The sequence below is a fragment of the Marmota flaviventris genome, chromosome 15 (assembly GCF_047511675.1).
Source record: "Marmota flaviventris isolate mMarFla1 chromosome 15, mMarFla1.hap1, whole genome shotgun sequence".
In the NCBI taxonomy this organism is placed as follows: Eukaryota; Metazoa; Chordata; class Mammalia; order Rodentia; family Sciuridae; genus Marmota; species Marmota flaviventris.
Genome location: NC_092512.1, coordinates 32,930,173 through 32,956,704, shown reverse-complemented (window position 1 = coordinate 32,956,704; position 26,532 = coordinate 32,930,173). Strand labels below are relative to the sequence as shown.

The 26,532-nt window shown below is 35.6% G+C and overlaps 1 protein-coding gene across 2 annotated transcripts in view; it reads right to left on the bottom strand.

The window, feature by feature from the left end:
• Nucleotides 1-26,532, bottom strand: part of Lrp12 (LDL receptor related protein 12) — an 82,472-nt gene that overhangs the window by 39,277 nt on the left and 16,663 nt on the right. The gene's annotated exons all lie outside the window — the stretch shown is intronic.

Genomic DNA, 26,532 nt, shown 5'->3' with positions numbered 1-26,532 from the left:
CTCAAAGTAATGTGAAGAGTATCCCTTCAGGTATTTATTTTTTAAAAAATTTTAATTTTATTAAACAACATTTTCAATTGGGTGTGGTGGTGCACACCTATATTCCCAGTGACTCTGGAGGCTGAGGCAGGAGAATACAAGTTCAAGGCTAGCCTTAGCAACTTAGCCAGGCCCTAAGCAACTTAGCCAGGCCCTAAGCAACTTAGTGAGGCCCTAAGCAACTTAGTGAGATCCTGTTTCAAAAAAAAAAAAAAAAAAAAAAAAAAGGCAGGGGGCGTGGATATGGCTCATCCAAAACCAAACCAAAACAAAACAAAGTATTTTTATCTACTTTTTTTTTTGGGGGGGGGGGGGGGTACAAATTCCTCATCATTTCTAAAGTTTTGCCTCTCCCTACCTATTAGCTGCACCTGTCATCCCAACAGTTCAGGAACACAACACATAAAAATAATTTTTCTTGGAGTGGGGTCGGGGAGAAAGCTAGCTGGGATAAGCTTAGATGGCAAAAGCAGAATTCTCTTTCCTGGTATAAAGTGAAAAAAGTAGCAAATATTGTTAACTAACAACTTTTCTTTCACAACTACCACACTTGCTTGATTATGATTGCTTGATTATTGCAGAGCATGCTCCACTGCACTAATCTGCAGGAGAACAGAGTCTGTGTTTATTTGGCACACCACTGAATGCACAGCTCCAGAACAGAAAGGATGCTCAAATAGTTGATGGATGTATAAATGAGGATGTCATGATAATCATGACAATTAAAATGAAATCATACCCATTAAGCACTAAATACAGTATTTGGCAAACAGCACTGAACAGGTATTCATTTTTATTAACTGTGTAAAGTAAATTACCATTACTAAAGAAAAGATAACAGTAACAAAACCACATTTTAAGTCAACTATAACTATATAATTCAATGAAAAGAAGAATAATATAGTACAACAGGTAAAAGAGGTGTGTATACTAGATTAAGTATACTGATTACCGTTACTTAAGTACTGTGTTTTAATACCACATGAGGCACAATGTCATTTTCCCAGCAATGTTAAATGCTACATGTATAGAACTGAAACTACTAGAAAGAGCACATCCAATTCTTTATTATATACCAGTTATAAAAATAGGTAGCAGAAACAAAATACAACACAAATTCAACGAAACACCTATCAAAGTTGTTTGAAGATCAGTATAAATACTTGCCACTCATAAGTACAACAGCTCTGGGATTCTTGGGAGATTAAGTACATATAAAACTATTAGTTTTAATATTAGGTGCATTTTATATATTAAATTTATATATTAAATCTTTTTCCCAATTCAATAAACAGAATAAAGGTAACATAATGTAGTATTTAAGATTGTGAATTCTGAACTAGATTGATAGAATTCTAATTCCACCTCAAATACTTTGTCTGCAATTTAGGTCAAGCTACCTTACCTTTCTGTTCCTCAATTTCATTTCCATCTTATAGGGCTAGTGAAATTCTTTGCAATATAAAAAAGAATTCATCTAAACCTACATTGACATGCAAATAAGTACACAGTACAGCCTTATAAAATATTTCATTGAATAAAATAATCTCTATGTGCTTATGGGTAGATATACAAATAAAAAATGTTACAGAGCAGAGTTAGAATATAATCTAAATTTAACTCCAAAACAATGTATGTATGTTTATGATACATGTTATCTGTATATGTGAGTCATATATACGTATACACACACACATACATATATGTATTTACTTAAACATGGATGAATGTAAAGGCATATATAAACCGTGGAGAAAACTTTCTGTAACAAGAATTAAAAAGACTTATATACTTTAAGACTGAATTTTGTTACAAAGGCACAGACATCTTTAAATTTTTTCTTAGTATTATTAAAAAAAGAAAAAAAATGTGACCAGATAATTCTAGATAAACAAAAATCTGATAAATACTGTGCTAAATATTATAATATCAGAAAAGTCTTAATAATTTTAAAAACTGGTAACACCTTAATATATAAAAATGGTACTATTTACTATTAATTTCCCATATATTTACTATAACTTAAACACAGTCCTATTCAGAAGTTTAAAAAAAAAACTTCTATTAATATCAAATTTTTTTTGCTGTTTCATTAAATGTTTCTGATTCTGAACATAACTTGGAAGTGGGCTATATGTAATTTAGCAATACGCCTATTCTAAAAAAGTGTTTGTAGAAATTATGTCAGTTACATAATATGATTATTTCCATTTTATCAGCAAATAGCCCAAAGAAAACTGCTGTGATGCTAAAAAACAAAAATTCTCCCTAATGCCCCTCTTCTAAATCCCAGGAAAATAACACTTCAGATATATGACTATGAACACACCTCACCCATCTTACTACAACTACAAAGTTCACATGTACTCTCAAGATAGTCTTAGAAAAGTCACCTTAAAGGCAGCAAGTGCTAGGAAAATATATAGTCTAATAAAACATTACTACTATAAGTATACATTAACAGCTGACTTATAAATCAGGTGATTAAATAGAAAACTTCTAAAATCCAGTTTTTCAAGTAAGAAAAACTTTCATTCACTATCTAAATCATATAAAACATAATTAAACATAATTCTTTTTTATTCTAGTCCCACTAACTACATACAAAGAGATGATCAACTTCTCAATTATTATTCCTCTGGAGTTTGAGTGTAATATGAGAGAGAATCGATTCAAAGAGATGATTCTTTAGGAGTTAAGTAAGCCATAGAGCAGTGACAGAGTATGCACACTGGACTCATTGTAATCAAACCCCAGCTCTACTATGTTTACTCACAAACCTTACTTAAACAACTTTTCTGCCAGACATGGTGGTACAGGCCTGTAATCCCAGCTGCTCAGGAGGCTGAGGCAGGAGAATTGCAAGTTCAAAGCCAGCCTCAGCAATGGCGAGGCACTAAGCACTCAATGAGACCCTGTCTCTAAATAAAATACAAAATAGGGCTGGGGATGTGGCACAGTGGCTGAGTACCTCTGAGTTCAATCCCCGCTACCAAAAAACAAACAACTTTTCCTAAGATCTGATAAACTCACTTGTATAATGGGGATGTCAACATGAAAGACTGCATAAATTTATAGTCTTTGCATTCTTGTTGTATTTTTCTTTGTTTTATTTATTTGTTCCTTTTTTATTTATGGCCTAAAATTCCGAAGAAATAGCTAATAAATACACCTAAGATTTGATAGATACTTACCTATACAAGAATTCCCTCAGCCAATCCTTTAAATAATGTTCCATTTTACAGATGAGAAAACTGAAGATTCTCATAGTTTGGTTATTTTTTCAAAGTGCTAGTAATCAAATGAAAAGTTTGTGCTTCTTCTTAAGAATAATTCTATACCGATTTCCACAGCATTAAGAAATCTGTGTTTTTTACTTTAAAAAAAAATATTTGGACATAATCGTAGTTCTTGTTTGTAAAAGAAATAGTGCTTAGCTATCAGCACTAAAACCCACCTGCCACAACTATTTAAATTTGGAAGTAAAAATTAGTTAAAAAGTTAAATGATAGCTATAACTAATGAACTTGTTCAGCATTATACAATTTCTTCTCCACTATGCAATGGGCACAGTCACACATAAAAGCATATACACATAAACCAAAAAAGCAACAATTCTTCCTATTTTATTGTATCCAAGGAAAAAGTCTAAAATCCTAATAGGATTTGCCAAATTCTCCAGAGTCTGGTTCTTTTAACCATTTCTAAAACTCTCTCTCTCATTGTATACTTTTCCATTCTATCTCCTGTTTACAATAATAATAACTTTCCTTTGGAAAAATGTAAGCCTTCTCTCTTGCCTTTGAACTTTAATATCATTTCTTTGGGGAGTCATCTCTTGACTCCTCCATTGCAGGTATTATGGTTTGGATATGAGGTATCCCCCAAAACTTATATATGAGACAATACAAGATGTTCAGAAGTGAAACAATTATGAGAGCTATAAACTAATCAGTGGAGTAATCCTTTTGATAGATTAATAATTTGAATGGATTAATGAATGGTACCTGTAGGCAGGCAGGGCATGGTTGGAGAAAGCAGGTCACTGGGAGTGTAATAATATAATCTTGGGGATTATATTATCCCTGGCTCCTTGACCTCAATCTCTTTGCTTGCTGATTGCTATGTTCCTCTACCACAACCTTCTGCCATGATGTTCTGCCTCACTTTGGGCCCAGAGCAATGGAGTCAGCTGATCATGGACTGAACCTTTGAAACCATGACTCATAATAAACTTTTTATCCTCTAATTTGTTCTTATTGCTTATATTAGCCACAAAAATGCAAAGCCAACTAACATAGAAATTGGTACCTGAAGTGGGGATGTTGTTGTGACTAACCTGACCATATGGTTCAGAAGCATTCAGAACTGGTTTGTGGGAGGAGTTTTCAAAAGTCTGGAGATGCAGACTGGAAAAGCCTTAGAAAAGCAGATCTAAATGGGCAATTCTAGTGGGAGCTGAGAAGATCAGAATGTCAGTAAGACTGTAGACTAAAGAATGGGATGATGAGGAGGAGGACTCTATTGGAAATTGGACCAGAGGTCATTCATGTTATATTCTGGCAAAGAAATTGTCTACATTTTGCCCATGCCCTGAGAATTTCTGTGAGGCTGAATTTTAAGGTGATGGACTAAATAATCCATCACCTATGGAAGAGGAATTTCAAGGCAATATAGCATTCAGGCAGTGATATAGATATTTCTGGTGGCTATTAGCTAAGTTTACTGAGATAACTGGAAGCAGAAAGCACAGAAGATCTAAAACTTGTAATCTGGTCAAAAAAGAGGATGTAAAATGGTCCAAGAAAGGTGTGGGTTGATGAAGAGATTATAGTCACTACAGAGATGCTACATAGTTTATACAGAGACAACAGGAAAGATGTCTTGAGAGAATTTCAGGAATTGACAAGACCACATCCATTTTAGGATCAGAGTGTAAAAGTAAAAATTTCTTTGATAAGAGATCATGGGGAAACCTTGCTTGTACAGGGAAGCCTAGGAAGTTGTTTCACTGTGTTCAGCCTCACAGGTCCATAGAAGCTGCTGCAGTTGTCACCCCAGGAAGCCTGTTTGAGATGGAGGCAGATCTTAGAGTTGTCTACATGGTGCTAGTTCTGCAGGAAAACAGGATGAAGGAGTCAGGGATTCATGGAAGCCTCCCCCATGATTTCAAAGGAAGACTTGGAGACCAGGCAAAGTGCACAAGGTCAAAATCCATACACATAGCCCAAGAGGGTGATAAGTAAAGATATGAGAAGGAAGTCAAAGCTGCAGTGGAGATCACCAAGACTAAGAGACGCCAGTAACAGTAACGACACTTCTGAGGAAAGCCGCAGAAACAAGAGGAGAGAGGCCATGTGAGCTGCAGCCAGGGGCAGCCAGAGGCAGCCAGAAAGGCCATAGGGGCAGAACTACATAAGCCCTTTGGAGAGAAGATCACAAGGCCATGTGCCTCAGAGGCTGAATGTGGAGCTACAGAACTGGTTTTCCCAGTTGGATTTTATTCTTGCTTTGGTCCTATCCTTTATTTATATGCCCCTATTTCTCTTTTTTGGATGGAAATAGTTTCTTTGTGCCATTATATACTGAATGTATGCGACTTGCTTTTAACCTTTATAGGGGCTCACAGCCAAAAGTTTGCCTTGAGTCTCGATATGATTTTGAACTTGGAACTTTTGGGCAATGAAAAAACTGTTAAGACTACAGGAAGTCTTGGAAACGGACTAAATGTATTTTGCATTGTGAGATGGATATGAGCTTTTGGGGACCAGAAGTGGAATGTTATGGTTTGGATATGATGCATCCCCTGAAAGCTTATATTTGACACAATGCAGGAATTCTCAGAAATGAAATGCTTAGATTAAGAGAGTTGTGAGCTAATCAGTAGATTGATTCATTTGCCATGTTAGTTTGAATGGATTAACAGGTGGTTAACTGTAGGTAGAAAGGACATGACTGGAAGAAGTAATCACTGGGGATATGTCCTTGGGGATTATATTATACCTAGCTCCTTGCATTCAAGCTCTCTCTGCTTACTAGTTGCTATAGTTTGAGCTGCTTTCATCTGCCATGCCCTTCCACCATGATGTTCTGCCTCACGTTAGACCCAGAGCAATAACGTCAGCTGACCATGGGCCAAACCTCTGAAACAACTGGCCAAAATACTGTTTCCACCTCTAAGTTGTTCTTGTCATGTACACTGATCACAGTGATGCAAAGCTGACACACTGGGTGAGGTCATTCTGGTAGGCTACTAAGGCATCTACTACTATCACTTTCTGAAAATTTATCACATCTGTGTAATCTATGAAATACCTGTAATTCTCTATTAGAGGTTCTATTTTGGAGGGACAGGGAAAGGAAGAAGGAGTGGGACAGGGATACAATTGCATTTTGTTGTTTTGCAGCCCTAGTGACAAATACAGAAAGTTATACATGATAAGTACACTTAGTCTGTATCAACTCAAATAAATTAATGATTAAGTTGATATGTAAGTAAGAGGTATACATAGCCCCTGATCCCAAACAGTTGACAATCTGCTGAGAAAATAAATGAAAATACATGAATTATAAATAATGAATACAAAACGAAATAAAATTAACAAACTTAGAGACTTTTCTACTAAAATAGAAATGGAAGATAGGGATGCCCACTACAGTTTCAGTATTAGCCAATGCTAATAGATGTGAAAACAACTATGGGCATATGAATTGCAAAAACAAAACAACAACAAAAAAGCACAACAACATAAAAGTGTTTATTTGCAGATGATACAACAATATATCTATTTGGAAGATGAAAAACATTCAATAACAGAAGAATTATAAACAATAATAAAGTAACAGGATATGGAATAAGCATACACAAACCAAACAGAAATAAAGACCCTATTTTGGTAGCAACAAAAGATTAAAAATAGAACTCAGATTTAGGACTCTTGCTGCTGCTCATATCAGAGTAATTGGTAATAGACCAGCAAATCTACTGTGAACTTAAAAAGCTTGGAAAAATACATGAATAAAATTCAGATACAGGACAACAGGTTATATAAGATTATGATTCCTGAGAAAAGGAGAACAAATCAAGATGACCTCTATTATTACACTCCCTTTCTTCCTGGAATTATCCCAGAACCTGGCACATTGAGGGGAAAACCCAAGCAAAGGATGGAGATCAGGCTAAACTGAAGAGACAGAGATTTGAGTTGACAGAGGCTAAAGCAGCTGAAATGTTCAGAGTACTAGGGAGAAGAGAACCTTGAGGGGCAGAGACAGAACTTCAAAACTATGCATCACAGTCCTAGTCTTAGGCTGCATGCTAAGCTACACATATGTAAGGTGAGATTTCATGAACACAAACTACTGGAATCTGGAAGCGTACACTCTTCCATCTCACTAAATTGGAAGATGTTGAAGTTCTGACCAGAAGGAGTGAAAGAATGCTCAAGTGAAGAGCCCCTGATGAATACCTGGGCATTACTAGCAGATTAGTGTGGTTCCCTTATGGGTAGTGCTAAGTTAGCTCTAGACTAAATGCTACTCCATAACTTGCCCTAACAATGCTTTAAAACAAGTTTCATCTAGAACACACAATAAATAACTTGCTGATGGGAGTATAAAAGAGTGCAAGAAGTTTAGAAAATAGGTAAATAGGGTTTTGTCTGTTTGTTTGTTTTGTTTTGGGGTACTGGGGATTGAACCCAGAGGTGCTTTAACACTGGACTACATTCTCAGACCTTTTTATTTTTTACTTTGAGACAGAGTCTCAGTAGGTTGCTTAGGGCCTCACTAAGTTACTGAGGGTGGTATCAAACTTGAAATCCTCCAGCCTCAGTCTGCTGAGTTGCTAGGATTACAGATGTGCACCACTGTGCCAGGCCCAGAAATAGTTTTTTTGTCAAGATGAACATGTTTGTATCACCTAACAATTCCACACCTAGGAAGAAGAAACAAAAACATATGAAAAAAGATAAAAGGAATCCTAAATACATAAAGACCAAAAGAAACCAAACACAAAAGATTTCACACTGCATGATTCCATCACAGAAAGTTCTAGAACAGGAAAACACTAATCTATGGTCAAAATGTTCTGTATTTTGATTGGGTTATGTTATATGGTTGTAGAAGTTTGTCAAAATTCACCAAAATGTCACCTCAAAATGGGTGCATTTTATTGTATGAATGCTATATCTCAATAAAGCTAATTTTAAAAAATTAAATCAAGAGGTAGACAAGTGATATTCACACATGATTTGATTCCGAGATCTACTTTCCTTTCTCTCTGATTCTGTTGGCTATATGCTGGCTTCTTTTATCAACCTAACAAAATGGATGCAGGTGTTCTAGCTGAATCAACAGGAAGAGAATATTTGGGATCATCATTTGCATCCAAAAGCCTTCATGTTCATTCCATTTGAAACAACTAAGGTCACATGCCCATCTTTGTCAAGGAAATAAAAATTTAATAAGACTCAACAATGACTAGGAGTGAGATGTTGTTAAAAAAAGAAAAGGAAAATTAATTGGATGATAGCATTTTTCCTTCCAAATGAAGTCCAACTCCTTATCCTTGTATTCAGGATCTACAGTTTAGGCACCAAACATCCCTTTCAATTTTAACATGTTCTATTCCTTTGATAGCAAAAACATTCTTCTTCCACCTTCTGATTAAGACAATAACAACAACAACAACATCTCTTCTCAAATTTTTAGAGAAAGTCAAGGCTCAATTAAATGTTAACTCAGCTGTGAAGCTTCTGGGAATCACACCACTGAGAAGTGACTATTTAAAACTCCTATGGTCAGCATTTTGCATCCTTTTAATGAACGAATAGACCCAGGCATTGATCATCAACAGCTACTAAAATCAGAAAGAAAAAAGACCATGAGACATTGTGTGCCTTCAAATGGATAAACACACAGAGAAAATAAAATTGTATTTGATCAATCTTTACCTAAGGCAGCTCTGTTCAACAGAATTTACTGTAATAATGAAAATGCACTACAGATGCACCAATATGACAGCCATTAGCCATATGTGGCTATTGATCACTTGAAATGAGGCTAGTATACCTCCGCAAATGAGTTAATTTTATTTAATTTTAATAATTCAACTTTAAGATTAAAATAGCTTATATGGATAGTGGATTCCTATTAGACTTATAACTCTAAGTCCAATTACCAATGTATAGGAAAGGCAGGAGCATTTTCAATCAACTATGGGACTTCTGGGTGGAACAGAGGTGGAATAGATGGCGGAATACAGGTTTCCTTGGAATGACTCTGCATGTGAAAAGAAACAACACTGCCACTGCGAAGAAATAAAGGGAGGAAGAGCTCTGGGAATGAAGAAAAAGAGGTGGCAGGAAAGCTAAAGAACACAGAGAAATAGAAAGGCAACTCAGAGAAAAGTATGAAGGGTATGCAATTCAAACTCCAGATGGTGGTGGAAGGACTCTACATTACAAGCAGAAGGTAAAGCAAGAGAATGCAGACAACCCCAAGGATAAACAGAGAACCAGCAGTCCTAACTGCAGGAGAAACCCACGATTCTTGCAAGCTTTAAATTCAGCATGAGAATATAGATTGCTTGGCAGGCTAGCTTTAAGGGAGAAAACCACTGTAGCACCCATCATTTCTTTAAGGGCTATAACCAAGAGCCATGTTGTGTGTATGTGGAGGGGGGGGCTATTTGGGACTGAGCTACTTTGTGCATCAGAAAGCATGAAACAGTCACAATTCAGAGTTGCTGAGGACACCATGCCAGGATGAGCTCATGACAGAACACCATGACTGGATAAGAGATGATGTTTTAGCTTTTCTGATGCTGTGACCAAAGGACCTAACAGGAACAATTAAGAGGAAGTTTATTTGAGGATCACGGTTTCAGAGGTCTCCACTGACTCCATTCCTTGAGGCCCAAGGTGAGGTAGGACATCATGGCGGAAGGGTGAAGGTGAGGAAAGTAGCTTAGGGCATTGCACCAAGAAGCGGAGACAGCTTTCCTGACCAAGACAAAATATAACACTCAAAGTTATGCCTCCAATAACCCACCTCCTCCAGTCACACCCTACCTACTTCTGGTTACCATTCAGTTAATCCCAATCAGGGGATTCATTCACAGATTGGGTTAAGGCTCATAATCAATGCCCCTCTAAACCTTCTCGCATTGTCTCACACATGAGCTTTTGGGGGACACTCACATCTAACCCACAACAGACGACGAGGAGACAATCCAACCCTTCTCCCAAGAGAAGAGAGGGATCAGTCACAGACCCACTGATAAGTTTAAGCAGTGGGGAGCTCAGGTTGTGAAGGGCATGGTGTCAGTGGCATCACTATCTGAAGTGAGCAGTGAAACCCATTTCATGCAGTTTACCTAGGATGCAAGTCTTAGTGCACCAAAATTGAGGTCAGGAGGTTGCTTAATTCTCACAGCTGCCCACTCCAGTGCACAACTGAGAGTTTATTTGGCTTCCCTCACTCTCAGAAGCATTTGGGGATATGCCTTGGCTTGCACGTCCCTGAAGTGCACAGACTGAAGGGCCTTGGAAGTAAGTGAGCACTTATTGGTCCCACATATAGCAAAGCTAGTTGAAGTCAGCAAAGATTCTGGAAGCACCAAAAAAAAAAAAAAAAAAAAAAAAAAGTCTGGTAGGAAATTCAGGGCAAACCTCAGTTATACAGCACCAACCTGTTTAGTGGGACCAGAGAGGAATTTCAACAAGTTCCAGCTCTAACGATCTGCACACCTCCTCTAACCCATGGACTCCATTATTAGAGCACCTAGAAAGAAACTTCTCCAATATAAGCACTGGGACTAGGAGAAATGATTTGGACTTATCTCTCCTCTGCCCATCTTTTCTTTTTTCCCCCTTACTGTTATAAAATTTTAATTAACTTAATTTTTAGTCTTGGGTTAGGGATGTGGCTCAAGCGGTAGCGCGCTCGCCTTGCAAGCGCGGGGCTCTGGGTTCGATCCTCAGCACCACATAAAATAAAATAAAGATGTTATGTCCACCGAAAACTGTAAAATAAATATTAAAAAAAATCTGCCTCCTTTTAAAAACAAATTTTAGTCTTTAATTAGATTTATTTTCCCCTTTTCCATTTTCTCTCCTCTTTATCATTCTTCTCCTTTTTAAGTATTGCTGCTTCCTTCTTTTTTCCCTTTCCTATCCCCCTTTTATTCTCATTTTATTATTACTTCCACCCTAATTTCTGAGTTTTCAGTTTATTATTTTCACCCTTTTCCTTCTTATTGGTAGTATAATTGTTGGTTTTAAGTGTTTTTACTGTGTTTCCATATCCAGTGTGTCTTTGTGTTACTGTTTGTTTTCTTCTGAGAAGTATTGGGGACCAAGCCCTCAAAAGACAGCTAGCTGCTCACTAAGGCAATCACATAAAAGTGGAAGAGATATCCATCCCAAAGATGCAAAAATCTTAACACCGAAACCCAAGAAAAATGAAAAAAACAACACGTTTCCTCTCAAAGCAAAAAATAACTCTAGAAACTGATTCCAAAGATATCAAAGTAGTTGAAATGCTAAAGAATTCAAAAGGTTGGTTATTAAAATGATCAACAAATTCAGAGATACAAATAAAGAGCTAAATGAATTGAGGACAATAATGCAGAATATGAAAGAGGAATTCAATAAAGAGACAGAAATTCTGGAAATAAAAAGTACAATAAGACACCCCCCCCCCCAAAAAAAAAAAACAACCCACAAACAAACTCAGATGAAAGCCTCACCAACAACCAAATCAAGCAAAAGATTATCAGGGCTTGCAGACAAACTTGCACATTCAGACAGTAATAAAGAAAAAAGGGAGCAACTACTATCAGGATATAAAAGAGCTCTGGAACAACTTTAAAAGACCAAGATTATGACTCACCCAGGATTAGAGGAGGGAGTAGAGCTACAGGCTAAGGACAAAGAAAACCTATTATGTGAAATGATAGCATAAAATTTCCCAGATCTTGAAAAAGATATGTACATCCAGGTAAAGGATATGTACATCTTGGTACATGCATGATTAGTTCAGTAAACTATCGAACTTCTAAGATAAATGAGAAAAAAATGAACACAGATCATTCAAAAACAACCAAAAGAAAACAACAGAATGACAAGTAGTAGTTCCTATCTGTCAACAATAACCCTGAGGGTGAAGTTAAATGGTCTGAATTTTCCAAGTAAAACACACAATCCGCTGATAAATTAGGAAGCAAGACTAACTGTTAGTTACCTGCAAGAAACTCATTTCATTAGCAAAACATACACACACTAAAAGTGAGATGGAGAATATTTCAATCAATGGAATCTGGAAGCAAGTAGGAGTAACCATACTTGTGTTCAACAAAACAGACTTCAAGCCAAAATCAAAAGAAACAAAGGTCCCTAACATATTGAAAAGAGAACAATTCAATGTACAACTGTGTATATATATATATATATATATATATATATATATATATATATATATATATATATACATTGAATATCAGACCACCCAACTTCATAAAACAGAAACAATATGATGTAAAGGGAGAGACAGGCACCATGTGACAAAGTGGTACCTTCAATATACCATTCTCAGCGATAGGAGGATCTTCCAGGAAAAAAACCCAACAATGAAACATCAGAGTTCAATTACATTATAGACCAAATGAACAATGAATATCTGCAGAATACACATTCTTTTCATCAAAACACATGGCTTTCTGCATTGTGTTAGTCCATAAAGCATTCAGTCCATAAAGCATTTCTTTACAAATAACAAAATAATCATAATCATAATTTCTTATACCTTATCAGACCATAACAGAATGAAACTAGAAATCATCAACAAGCAAAACTGCAGAAAATATACAAACACATAAATGATACACTTCTGAATGAGCCGAAATTGGAGGAACTTTTTAAAAAATTTTACAATCAAGTGGAAATGAAAACACAACCTACAAGAAATTAGAGGGCAGAAAGAACAGTTCATAGATATAAGTGAGTATAATAGAAAAACAAAAATCTCAAATAAATAACCTAATGATACAGTTCAAGGCCTTAGGGGAAGATAAAAAGAAAAGAAGGGCTGGGGATGTAGCTCAAGCGGTAGCGCGCTCAGCTGGCATGTGTGGGGCACTGGGTTCGATCCTCAATACCACATAAAAATAAAGATATTGTGTCCACCTAAAACTAAAAAATATATATTAAAAAAAAGAGAAAAGAACAAGCCAAACGCAAAATCAGTAGAAGAAATAACAAAGATCAGAGCAGAAATAAATGAAGTATATATAAAAAAGAATACAAAGGACCAATGAAACAGTTGGTTTTTTGAAAAAAAAATTGAAAAATCTTCAGTAAACTAACCAAAAGACAGAGGGAGAAAAGAGATGAAAAGGGGCACATTAAAACAGATACCACTGAAATCCAGAGAAGTTAGTGAATATTTTGAAAAAGTATGTGCCCATAAATTGGAAAATCCAGAAATGGACAAAATTCTAAAAACATTTCTGACTTGCCAAAATTTGAACCAAGAAGCCATAAAACTCTTAAGTAGATGAATATCAAGCAATGTGACAGAAGTAGTAATGCAGTTCCAACAAAGAAAAATCCAGGATTAGATGGATTCATTGCTGAGTTTTACCAGTTTTGAAAAGCCAACACCAATTCTCCTCAAAATATTCCATAAAACAAAAGGGAAGGAATCCTTCCAAACTCATTCTATGAAGCCAGTATTATTACTCTGTTACCAAAACCTGATAAGGACCCCACAGAAAAGAACATCGTAGACCAATATCCTGAATGAACATAGATGCAAAAATCCTCAACAAAGTTCTTGCTAACTGATTTCAACCTCACATTAAGAAAAGATCATACAGCATGATTAAGTTGGTTTCATTCCAGGGATGCAAGGTTAGTTCAACATATACAAATCAATAAATGTAATTCACTACATAAGTAGAATCAAGGATAAAAATCATGATCATCTCAACAGACCCAGAAAAAGTTTGATAAAATTCAACACATTTTTAAAATGAAAACACTGTATAAACTAGGTATAAAAGGATCATAGCTCAACATAATAAAGGCCATAACTGACAAACTTAGAGGCAATATCATACTGAATAGGGAAAACCAGAAAGCATTTACTCCAAAAGAGGAGTGAGTCAAGGATGCCCACTCTTACCATTAGCTTAATCAACTTAGTACTGGAAACTTTAGCCAGAATAAGGCAAGAGAAGGAAATAAAAGGGATACAAAATGGAAGTAAGTTCAATTATCCCTGTTTGCTGATGATGGTTCTATATTTATAAAACCCTATAGTCCACCAAAAGAATAGATAAACCAATTCAGCAAAGTAGCAGAATGCAAAATCAATTTGCAACTCAGTACTTTCCTATATACCAAAAATGAGCTTGCTGAGAAAGAAATCAGGAAAACAATCCCATTTAGAATAGCCTCAAAAATACTTAAATCATCTAGGAATAAAACTAACCAAAGAGGCAAAAGACCTCTCCAATGAAAATTATAAAATAATGAAGAAAGAAACTGAAGATGACACTAGAATTTGAAAAGACATACCATGTTCATGGATTGGGAAAATTAATATAGTTATAATAGCCATAGCAACAAAAGCAATCTATAGTTCAATGCAATCTCCATCAAAATACCAATGACATTCTTTACATAACTAGAATATACAATCCTAAAATTCATATGGAAGCACAAAAGGTCCCAAATACCCAAAGCAATCCCGAGCAAAAACAAAACAATGCTGAAGGCATCATGATACGTGATTTCAAAATATATTAAGAGCCAGGGTAATACTGGCATAACAATAAGCTTATTGAAATATGGAATAAGATACAGGACCCAGGAATAAACAAGCAGTCTCTTCAACAAATGAAGCTAGGAAGACCATATGATATTATGTAGAAGATGAAAACTGATCCCTCTCACTCTGTATAAAATCAACCTGAAATAGATCAGAGATCTTAATGTAAGGCTTGAAATTGAAACTGACAGAGGAAACCAGGGGAAATACTTCAAGATATCAGTATAGGCAACAGTTTACTGAACAGGACTCCAATAGCTCATTAACTATTAGCAAAAACTGACAAATGGGCAATATTATATCAAATTTAAAAAGCTTCTGCATAACAAAGGAAACAACAGTGAAGACAGCCTACAGAATGGGAGATAAATCTTTGCCAGCTATTCATCAGATGAACTATTAATCTCCAGAATATATAAAGAATCAAAAAAGTTAATACCAAAAGAATAAGGAATCCAATCAAAACATGTGCCAATGAGCTTAACAGACACTTCTTAAAAGAAGAATGAATGGCCAATAAATATATGAAAAAATGGTCAACATCTTTAGTCATTAGGGAACTGAGAATCAAAACTACTTATAAATTCCATCTCACCCAGTCAGAATGGCTGTTAGCAAAAAAACAAAAAAGAACAAATGCTCATGAGGATGCAGGGATGTAAATTAGTATAATACTTATGAAAAGCATCATGGAGGTTCCTCAAAAAACTAAAATAGCTACCATGAGATACAACTATACCACCAATGGGTATATAACTTGAGAAGTCAAAGTTAGCATACAACGGAGATATCTGCAAACCTACATTTTGAAACTGAAAATGTTGTGAGCACTACTCACAACAGCCAAGTTATATAATCAACCTTGCTGCCCATCAATGGCTTATGGATAAAGGAACTGTGGTTGTATACATTCACGATGTAGTATTGATCAGACATAAAGAAAGAGGAAATCATGTCATTCACAGGAAGACAGATCATCATGCCAAGTGAACTAAGTCAGACTTGTTAGACAGACAGGTATTGCATGTTTTCTCTCATAGGTGGTATCTAAGAGAAAAAAAAAAATATGACATATAAGTAGAAGGGGAATTAAAGAGAAGAGGAAGCGGATTAGAGGGAGAAGGAATAAGAAAGGATAACTAGAAGGGTGAATATGATCAAAATACATTATGAAAATGTCACACAGAGGCTCATTATTTTGTATAATTAATATTAGCTCTAGTAACAACAAATCATACTATATGGAGATACAATCAACAAGTGCCAGACTGAAAAATTCTAAAGAAAACTTTCTTCAACAAAATTTTTTTTAAAGGTTGTGAAGAAAGTCACAATTTGAAAAAGGCTTAAAGGAAATATCAAATAATTACAAAGTGTGGACATTACTTGGATTCTAATTCATAAACAAATATTTATGACATTTATGAGAAGACTGTAAATTTGAATTTAACTAGATTTTTTTTGAAATGAAGAAAAACAATATTCTCTGAGAAAATCACATCAAACATTATAAAAAAGAGCATCCTTGTTTTTTAGAGATGCACTCTAAAATACTAATAGGTGAAAACAATGTCTGATGTTTTCTTCAAAAAGTATGAGGGAGGAAGAATGTCATAGGGTAATGAATGGGACAGGAGATTAGCTCTGAGTTAATGGTTGTAAGGGCATATGATTGGGGTGCATAAGGGGGTTCATTATTCTATCTACCTTCACACAAATATTTGAAATCTTTGATCACAAGCAATATAATAAGTGAAAAAAAGAACTCTGAAACTATTGTGAACATACTCCAATATACTATTTACATGGCATACAAAATGCTCTATATTTTAGATTTGTGCAAATGGCAAATGAATCCTAAAACACATAGATGTCCTACGATCAGGTTTTATTTAATATGCATTGTTTCATTCCCTTTAGTATCTTTTTTTTGGGTGGCGGATACCTAGGATTGAACTCAGGGGCACTCGACCACTGAGCCACATACCCAGTCTTATTTTGTATTTTTGTTTAGATAGGGTCTCACTGAGTTGCTTAGTGCCTCGCTTTTGCTGAGGCTGGATCTGAACTCTTGATCCTCGTGCCTCAGCCTCCCCAGCCACCGGGATTAAGGTGAGTGCCACTTCACCTGGCCCCTTTAGTATCTTAATCTAGTATATTAAACATGTAAATTACACAAAATAAAACATTTCTGATCATTTGTCATAAACTTCATTTTACTGTTCTCTACAGCACTGTGAAGACATTTATAGACAATTCATGTTAAACTATGTGAGAAGTCAGGCATGGTAGTGCATTTCTATAATCCTAGCAACTCAGGAGGGTGAGACAGGAGGATTGAAAGTTGCCAGTGTTAATAACTTAGAAAGACCCTGTCTCAATATAAAAAAATAGAAAGGACTGTGGATGCAGCTTAGTGATAAAGCATCCTAGCTTCAATCCCTAGTACCAATACAAACAAAAAGCCCCAAACAAACAACACTATGGGAGAAGATAAAAACACAAGGAAGGAGGGCTCAAAACCCAAGTCCTTAAACCCTCTGAAATGCCTGACCATTACCTTTTATTTATAAAGATATATATATTGTGTGTGCGCGCATATATACACACACATGCAGAAAACTAAGCCAAGCAATTTTTTTTTTAACTACCAATGAGGCTCTTATCCTCCAAACCCTAATACTATCTGCTAGAAACAGATAATGGAGGGCTCATTTTGCCTCAGTTACATGACCACAGGCTTAAGACATAGTATCGAAATGTGCTTTCTCATTTCTTTAAAAGCTACAAGAGAAAGGAAGCAGATTACATTTAGGGGTAAACCAATCAGGATAACAGCTGATGTTTCAACACAGACTCTGAAAGCTAGAAGATCCTGGAACAACATATTTCAAACGCTGAAAGAAAATGGGTTCCTACCAAGAATCGTGTATCCAGCGAAATTAAGCTTCAGGATGGAAGATGAAATTAAAACCTTCCACGATAAACAAAAGTTACAAGAATTTGCAGCTAGAAAACCAGCTCTTCAAAACATCCTTGGCAAAACATTACAGGAAGAGGAAATGAAAAATAACAATGAAAGCCAACAGCGGGAGGTAGTACAGTAAAGGAAAAAATAAGCAAAGAGGAAAAACAAGTCATGTTAAGTAACATAAATAAACAAATATGGCTGGAAGTACAAACATATCTCAATAGTAACCCTAAATGTTAATGGCTTAAACTCACCAATCAAGAGACACAGGCTAGTAGAATGGATCAAAAAACAAAAAAAAAGATCCAACAATATGCTGCCTAGAGGAGACGCATTTGGTAAAAATCATATCACTCATATGGACCTTGGAAGCAAGCAGGAGTGTTCATACTCATATCAAATAAAATAGACTTCAAGCCAAAGTTAATCAAAAGGATAAAGAAGGACACTACATACTGCTCAAGGGAATCATACACCAACAAGACATAACAATCATAAATATATATGCCCCAAACAATGGTGCAGCTATGTTCATCAAACAAAACTCTTCTCAAGTTCAAGAGTCTAATAGACCTCAATACAATAATTATGGGAGACATCACACCTCTCTCACCACTGGACAGATCTTCCAAACAAAAGTTGAATAAAGAAACTGTAGAACTCAATAATACAATTAATAACCTAGACTTAATTGACATATATAGAATATACCACCCAACATCAAGCGGTTACACTTTTTTCTCAGCAGCACATGGATCCTTCTCAAAAATAGACCATATATTATGTCACAGGGCAACTCTTAGAAATTATAAAGGAGTAGAGATAATACCATGCATCCTATCTGATCATAATGGAATGAAACTGGAAATCAACGATAAAAGAAGGAAGGAAAAATCCTGCATCACTTGGAAAATGAACAATATGTTACTGAATGATCAATGGGTTATAGAAGACATCAAGGAGGAAATTTAAAAATTCTTAGAGATAAATGAAAACACAGACACAACATATCGGAATTTTTGGGACATAATAAAAGCAGTTCTAAGAGGAAAATTCATTGCTTGGAGTTCATTCCTTCAAAAAAGAAAAAACCAACAAATAAATGATCTCACACTTCATCTCAAAACAGTAGAAAAAGAAGAGCAAAACAACAGCAAAAGTAGTAGAAGGCAAGAAATAATTAAAATCAGAGCTGAAATCAATGAAATAGAAACTAAAGAAACAATTGAAAAAATTGACAAACCTAAAAGTTGGTTCTTGAAAAAATAAATAAGATCGATAAACTCTTAGCCATGCTAACGAAGAGAAGAAGAGAGAGAACTCAAATTACTAGCATACGGGATGAAAAAGGCAATATCAAAACAGACACTACAGAAATACAGAAGATAATTAGAAATTATTTTCAATCCTTATACTCCAATAAAATAGAAGATAGTGAAGGCATCAATAAACTTCTTAAGTCATATGATCTGCCCAGATTGAGTCAGGAGGATATACACAACCTAAACAGACCAATATTGAGGAAATAGAAGAAGCCATCAAAAGACTACCAACAAAGAAAAGCCCAGGATCGGATGGGTATACAGCAGAGTTTTACAAAACCTTTAAAGAAGAACTAATACCAATACTTTTCAAGCTATTTCAGGAAATAGAAAAAGAGGGAGAACTTCCAAATTCATTCTACGAGGCCAACATCACCCTGATTCCTAAACCAGACAAAGACACTTCAAAGAAAGAAAACTACAGACCAATATCTCTAATGAACATAGATGCAAAAATCCTCAATAAAATTCTGGCAAATCGGATACAGAAACATATCAAAAAGATCGTGCATCATGATAAAGTAGGATTCATCCCTGGGATGCAGGCTGGTTCAATATATGAAAACCAATAAATGTTATTCACCACATCAATAGACTTAAAGATAAGAACCATATGATCATCTCGATAGATGCACAAAAAGCATTCGACAAAGTACAGCATCCGTTTATGTTCAAAACACTAGAAAAACTAGGGATAACAGGAACATACCTCAATATTGTAAAAGCTATCTATACTAAGCCTCAGGCTAGCATCATTCTGAACAAAGAAAAATTGAAGGCATTCCCTCTAAAATCTGGAACAAGACAGGGATGCCCTCTCTCACCACTTCTTTTCAACATAGTTCTCGAAACACTGGCCAGAGCAATTAGACAGACGAAAGAAATGAAAGGCATAAAGATAGGAAAAGAAGAACTTAAATTATCACTATTTGCGGACGACATGATCCTATACCTAGCAGACCCAAAAGGTTCCACCAAGAAACTTCTAGAGCTAGTAAATGAATTCAGCAAAGTGGCAGGATATAAAATCAACACGCATAAATCAAAGGCATTCCTGTATATCAGTGACAAATCCTCTGAAATGGTAATGAGAACAACCACCCCATTCACAACATCCTCAAAAAAAATAAAATACTTGGGAATCAACCTAACAAAAGAGGTGAAAGAACTATAAAATGAAAACTACAGAACCCTAAAGAGAGAAATAGAAGAAGACCTTAGAAGGTGGAAAGATATACCTTGTTCATGGATAGGCAGAACTAATATCATTAAAATGGCCATATTACCAAAAGTACTCTATAGGTTTAATGCAATGCCAATCAAAATCCCAACAGCATTCCTCGCAGAAACAGAAAAAGCAATCATGAAATTCATCTGGAAAAATAAAAAACCCAGAATAGCAAAAGCAATTCTAAACAGGAAGAGTGAAACTGGTGGTATAGCGATACCAGATTTTAAACTATACTACAGAGCAATAGTAACAAAAAAAGCATGGTAACTGGTACCAAAACAGGCAGGTAGACCTATGATACAGAATAGAGGACACAGAAACCAATTTACAAAATTACAACTACCTTATATTAGACAAAGGTGCCAAAGGCATGCAATGGAGAAAGGATAGCATCTTCAACAAATAGTGCTGGGAGAACTGGAAATCCATATGCAACAAAATGAATCTGAATCCCTTTCTCTCGCCATGCACAAAAGTTAACTCAAAATGGATCAAGGAGCTTGATATCAAATCAGAGACTCTGTGTCTGATAGAAGAAAAAGTTGTCTCCAATCTACATACTGTGGGGTCAGGCTCCAAATTCCTTAATAGGACACCCATGGCACAAGAGTTAAAAACAAGAATCAACAAATGGGACTTACTCAAACTAAAAAGTTTTTTCTCAGCAAGAGAAACAATAAGAGAGGTAAATAGGGAGCCTACATCCTGGGAACAAATTTTTACTCCTCACACTTCAGATAGAGCCCAAATATCCAGAGTATACAAAGAACTCAAAAAAATTAAACAATAAGAAAACAAATAACCCAATCAATAAATGGGCCAAGGACCTGAACAGATACTTCTCAGAGGAGGACATACAATCAATCAACAAGTACATGAAAAAATGCTCACCATCTCTAGCAGTCAGAGAAATGCAAATCAAAACCACCCTAACATACCATCTCACTCCAGTGAGATTGGCAGCCATTATGAAGTCAAACAACAACAAGTGCTGGCGAGGATGTGGGGAAAAGGGTACACTTGTACACTGCTGGTGGGACTGCAAATTGGTGTGGCCAATTTGGAAAGCAGTATGGAGATTCCTTGGAAAGCTGGGAATGGAACCATCATTTGACCCAGCTATTCCCCTTCTCGGACTATTCCCTAAAGACCTTAAAAGAGCGTACTATAGGGATACTGCTACATCGATGTTCATAGCAGCACAATTCACAATAGCTAGACTGTGGAACCAACCTAGATGCCCTTCAATAGATGAATGGATAAAAAAAAAATGTGGCATTTATACACAATGGAGTATTACTCAGCACTAAAAAATGACAAAATCATAGCATTTGCAGGGAAATGGATGGCATTAGAGCAGATTATGCTAAGTGAAGCTAGCCAATCCCTAAAAAACAAATGGCAAATGTCTTCTTTGATATAAGGAGAGCAACTAAGAACAGAGCAGGGTGGAAGAGCATGAGAAGATGATTAACATTAAACAGGGACGAGAGGTGGGAGGGAAAGGGAGAGAGAAGGGAAATTGCATGGAAATGGAAGGAGACCCTCATTGCTATACAAAATTACATATAAGAGGAAGTGAGGGGAAAGGGAAAAAAAAAACAAGGGAGAGAAATGAATTACAGTAGATGGGGTAGAGAGAAAAGATGGGAGGGGAGGAGAGGGGATGGGGAATAGTAGAGGATAGGAAAGGCAACAGAATACAGACACTAGTATGGCAGTATGTAAAAACGTGGATGTGTAACCAATGTGATTCTGCAATCTGTATACGGGGTAAAAATGGGAATTCATAACCCACTTGAATCAAATGTATGAAATATGATATGTCAAGAGCTATGTAATGTTTTGAACAACTAATAATAAAAATTTTTTAAAAAAGAATTGAAAATGTTGGGGCTGGGGTTGTGGCTCAGTGGTAGAGTGCTCACCTGGCATGCTTGAGGCACTGAGTTCAATACTCAGCACCACATAAATGTAAAATATTGTATCCACTTACAACTAAAAAATAAATATTAAAAAAAGAAAAAAAAAGAATTCACTTGGATGCTCAATGCTGCTAATTTTTTTTAATAAAGTCTATTTAACTATAATTTTCTTGAAAAATCAGTCTTCCATTATTCTATTGTAGCCTCCAACTGACTTCCTCTACCAGTACTCAGTGAATTACCTCCCTTACCAACTATTCAGGATCTTTAGGCATACTGTCTTTTCCATTTCTAGAAACTTTCTTTTTTCATTGCATATGTTTAAATGTTCCAATTCTCTATGTTGACATTACTTAAAATTCTACTTATAATCCAAACCTTTCTCTAGAGGTACAAATTTCTGACTTCCAGCATTCATTGTGCATTTATCTTGAGGCAATCATCAGAGTTGGTACTTTCCATTTACTATTACTAATCCTTACAGAATCACTGTAAAACAGATGCTATCCTCATTTTATATGCAGAGAAAGTAAGACTTAAAGTAAGAAACTTGTTCAAAGCCATACAATTGGTAAGCGGTACTGGCAAGATTTAGGTCAACTTTTTTCTAGTTCAAAACTCATAATCTTGAATTAATAATAATAGCAGCTAACATGACAATACACTATGTGCCAAATGATGGTCTAAGCAATTTCCATGCTTCAGTACATTTCATCTTCACAAATTCCCTATGAAGGAGCTGCTATTATTATTTCTAAAGACTTCTTTTTAACTTCTTACTGTATTTTTTTTGCCTTAGTATTACCTACTCTATCAAAATCATTATGTGCACGTCTTAACTTTTAGCCCTATCAAACTTATTATGTGCAAGTCTGCTTCTCTTGTATTCCTAACCTTGGTGAATGACGCCAACATTTCCCAGTTGTCAAAGTAGAAGTCATTTAGATTTCTCCTTTTTTTTTCTTTTTTGTACTAGGGATTAAACCCAAGGGCACTTAACCACTGAGCCATCCCAGCCCTTTTTTTTAATTTTTTATTTTGAGACAAGGTCTTGCTTAGTTGCTGAGGCTGACTTTGAACTTTTGATCCTCTTGCCTCAGCCTCCTGAGCTACTGGCATTACAGGTGTGCACCACCATGCCCAGCTCCACATTTCTTCTTTACCATCTCTTCCTTCCCCTCGAGCTCCATACGTTTAGTTCTCTTTATTCTTTTTAGTACTCCTGCTATTTCGTTAATCATCATGTTCCTGATATTTCTTTCCTGTATCTTGCATTAAATGTAAGCTCCAAAAGGACAGAAGCACAGAATAATGCCTGGTTCATATCACACAGTTAAGAAATATTTCCTGAATGTAAGAGTAAATAAATTAGCTTACAAGTTGGTTTTTCTGCTTTTGATTTTTCAGGTCTGATCTTTTCACTGCTCTCTCATGAATCTTCTCATTCTTTGCATAGCTACTAAAGATGTTTTTAAAAGGCACATCTGGTGTTAATCTTAAAAAATAAACTGTTTCAACTCATTTTATGCATAAGAACCTGTAAGACACCCATGACCAGGCTCTTTATTATCTCATCACCTTAACTTTTGTTACTCTTTTCCCTTACAGGTACATATTCCAGTTTAGCACTGCTGAAGTACAATTTCTGAAATTCTGATTTTTTGAGCATGATGTTCTCTCTGCTTGGAGCAGTCTAATGCACTTAGGAAATAGATATCTCTACATGTCAAGGTAAGTTAGGGTCCTCCTTGTTTCCACAGTAATTCATAGTAGTACTAAATTGTGAACATATAACTTACCACAGTCCTTGCTATCTTTTTGAGTTATTAATTTAACTGCTAGTCTCCCACAACAAATTTTGAATGCCATAAGGGCAAAGGAGGTCTCTTCCCTTTCTTTGTTCACTCTTTTCTTCTCTTTTTTACTTTCTCCTTTTCTTGCTATTCCCCAGCAACTATTTTCCAGTTTCTGATTGAGATCTCAGTAAACATTTGTTGATTTAATGATTCAGATTATCAGATTTTGAAATAGGGCATGAAACATTTTCTGCACAATTAAAAATTTGGTTTCATGCCATAGTTCATTAGGATGGGAAAGGGACAGAAGGAAAAGGATACAAGTGTAAGAAGAAGATAGGCATTCGTTATTAGTGAATAAAGTTAGAAAGCCACAAGGGGGAAGAGAATCCAGATCCAACTCTTCCCTTTCATTAAAGGCTTTAGAGAGTGATTTCTTATCACTGTCCTTCAAAATGTAAAATAGTTTGCACATGACTAAAGTTCATGAACAGCTTCCGTCTTTAGTCTGTAAAGGACTCTGCATTGCATTAGGTTTAGCATGTGTTGGTTTAGGGCAGGGAAGGAGGACACCAAGGAAAAGGCATGTTTTCATCATTTTTGACTCCCGAATTCTTAAGAGCTCAAAAGCCTATCGACCTAATAACTATGTTTAAATGACTGCTTTTTCCTCTCAGCCAACAGCTAGTTTTCCATTTATCTTTACTGAAGCTCATCTCATAACTTAGCTACTCTTTCACACATCCTTAAAATAGTGTCTTGCAGTTCATCCTGACAATTTAGCATTATCCTATGTAAGTATCACATGTGAGGTTGAGGATTACCCTTTGTCATATAACTTTTTAAAATGATCTAATGTAAATATAACTACCTCTGCTATTTAGGTGTACTTTCCCAGGTGAAAAGAGAGGAAAAATTATTTAGCTCTTTACTCTGTATCTGTTGGCATAATACCTACTTTCAAAATTGCTTAATTATTAGCACAAATATTTGACATAGGTATTATCACCAGTTTACAACTTTAGAAATTTATAGTAGTAACTTGCTGAAGGTGACACAGCTAACAAACAGAAACTGATATCCAAGCATAGGTTGGTCTTATTCCAAAGACCATACACTAAATTCCCTCACTGTACCTTCCAAAATATAAATAGGTCTTATTTTGGCTAATGATTTCCTCATTTATAAAATACTTCCTAATATATCCTTTTATTTTAAAATAATTCCAGGAATAACTAAAATCTGATTTTAAGGTCCTGGAAGTTGAGATGCAGCAATTAAACTGACAAGACTAAATCTAATAGTTACTAAGGAATAGAATCAAGTATAAAATACAAGGCTCTTCTGCCACCAAGAGCAGAAGATAAAGATCCACCCTTGATAGATGCTCCTCTGCTAATGATGTACACAGACACAGTGGAATAGGAAAGAAGCAGTGGTGTACTTACAATGACAAAGAATCCAAAGGTTGAGGGCATTTTCAAAAGATAGGTTGGTGGTGTTGGTAATTACTGTTGAAAGCAACCTAGGAGAGAATACTAAAATCTACTATAAATAGTACATGATGACATGATGGTACAAAAACTCTATGAGTCTTGGGTTTGACTTGTACTTTTGCTCCTTTTTTTTTTTTTAAGAGAGAGAGAGAGAGAGAATTTTTTAATATTTATTTTTCAGTTTTCGGTGGACATAACATCTTTATTTTATTTTTATGTGGTGGTGAGGATTGAACCCAGTGCTCCGCACATGCCAGGCAAGTGCACTACCGCTTGAGCCACATCCTCAGCCTTTTTTTTTTTTTGGTGAATTATGTTAAAGTAAATGCCACATCTCATTTTACCTACCTCACTATATATATTTACCTTTCCCTAAAGCTATTACTTAAAGTCAATAATTCTTGATATCTTTTAATATAGTCAGCCAATCATCACATTTTCCTGATCATCTCATAAAATGTCTTTTTATAGTTTGCTAATTTGAAACAAGACTCAAAATCTCAACACTATATTTGGTTGGTATGTTTAAGTCTCTCTTCCTCTCAAATGATGCTCTCATGCCACTGACTTGTTACAGAAAGTCAGATGATCAGTTTTATAAAAGCTGCCCATTTTTTATGATGCCACTTCCTTTTGGTGTCACTTCACTTTGTTAATCAGCAAACCTCTTCTGTAAATGGACAAGATCAGGAATATTTTAGCTCTATGGGCCAAATAATTTGTTTTAATCACTCAACTCTACCACCACAGTCCTAAACAATACAAAAATGAGAGTGGCTATTTCAATAAAATTTATTTTAAAACTTTTGCCTTAACAATGTTATTTGCTTACCCTAAAACAGAGTTCATACAGAGAAAGGGAGGGTAAATACTCAATTCTTTCCTCATAACTGCTTATTTTCAGAGTATGAATGATT